Below are 1,375 nucleotides of genomic sequence, written 5' to 3'. Positions count from 1 at the left end.
GCGTTTTCGGACATGCCACGCGGCAAATAACAATCACCTGGCGAATCGCGCCACGGGAATTTAACCGAGATTATTATCGTAACAACAGGTGGTAATGAATTTAAAAATAAAACACCATGAACATTCCTCCATAGATTTTGTGTACTTTCCGATAAAAATTGTTATAATTGCAAAAATCTGAGCAAACAATTATGATTATCAAATGAAACATTTGAATTTTAAACATAGAAGATATTTCAATCCACTTAAAAAATTTTAAGTTCTTTCCTTATATTCTAAATTGTTATCTCTAAATATTGTTGCAACATATGCAGAAATAGATATATACATTCCTCTTATTTTGAAATTTTTAGATATATTATTTAGCTGGAAATTTGTAGATACAAGGAGACATAGACAACAGTATTGATATAACTTAGAGTAAAATTGTTCACGTGACTTGCGCGAATAGTAATTATTGAAATATTAGAGAATGTAATATATATTGTACATATCTACAAATTCTCTATAACAATACTAACGTAGTGACACCTATCTTAACATAGACTGTGTTACTGTCGGTAAAACAAAACATCAAGTATGTATGTACATACATATATACTTGAGCTGGAGGGCTTTCCTGCTATACCGATCGTCATTATTATCGCAGTTCAACTTTAATCACCGACGATGTGTATTTAGTCTGTGTTTTAACCGTGGATACGATCAACACCTCTTTATACGAATTTCAAATTGCAATATAACTTCGATTCACGAACGCTTTAATCGTGTAAAAGTTAATTAGTTGTAATTAATTCGTATTCTAATTCATTGTTGGCGAATTTGCCCCGATTAACTACGCTGACTAACTTCTTTTTTGTGTAACCGTGAAATTGCGCAACGTTTGTAATGATTGGCCTCTATTTTCCCAAAATTAGAGTTGCAAATTGACATCGTTTCTAAAAATTACTGATAGAACTACTGATAGAACTGATAGAACTACTCATGATTCTATAGAGTTTTCAATAAATATTCAATAAATATTAAATAATGATTTTTTAAAATTAGCGTTTTGAATTACTTTATTCAGTGTAAAAAATTTCCTTTAGTTTTAATATTGCAACCTCAACAGTGTTAATAACACTTTATAAAATGCAAAAGCAATATCTATAAATAAGTCTGTGATAAATTATAAAGCCGTATAAAAGTCATTGACCTCAACAGGTTACAGATACTAAGAACATAATGCACATACCTTTAAAGCTATAAAAAGCTAATTCCTCAATTTATGCGACGTAAAAGTTTGACTGCCATATCTTGCACTAAAACATTCTACAGAAGTCATTGCATATTCCACAGTTCCCTTTTCGTTCGTAACAGCAGTATTTCTTCCGCC

The sequence above is a fragment of the Bombus vosnesenskii genome, unplaced genomic scaffold (genome assembly GCF_011952255.1).
Source record: "Bombus vosnesenskii isolate JDL3184/JDL3185 unplaced genomic scaffold, Bvos_JDL3184-5_v1.1 scf7180000016261, whole genome shotgun sequence".
Classification (NCBI taxonomy): domain Eukaryota; kingdom Metazoa; phylum Arthropoda; class Insecta; order Hymenoptera; family Apidae; genus Bombus; species Bombus vosnesenskii.
Note: the sequence above shows the minus strand (reverse complement) of the source record.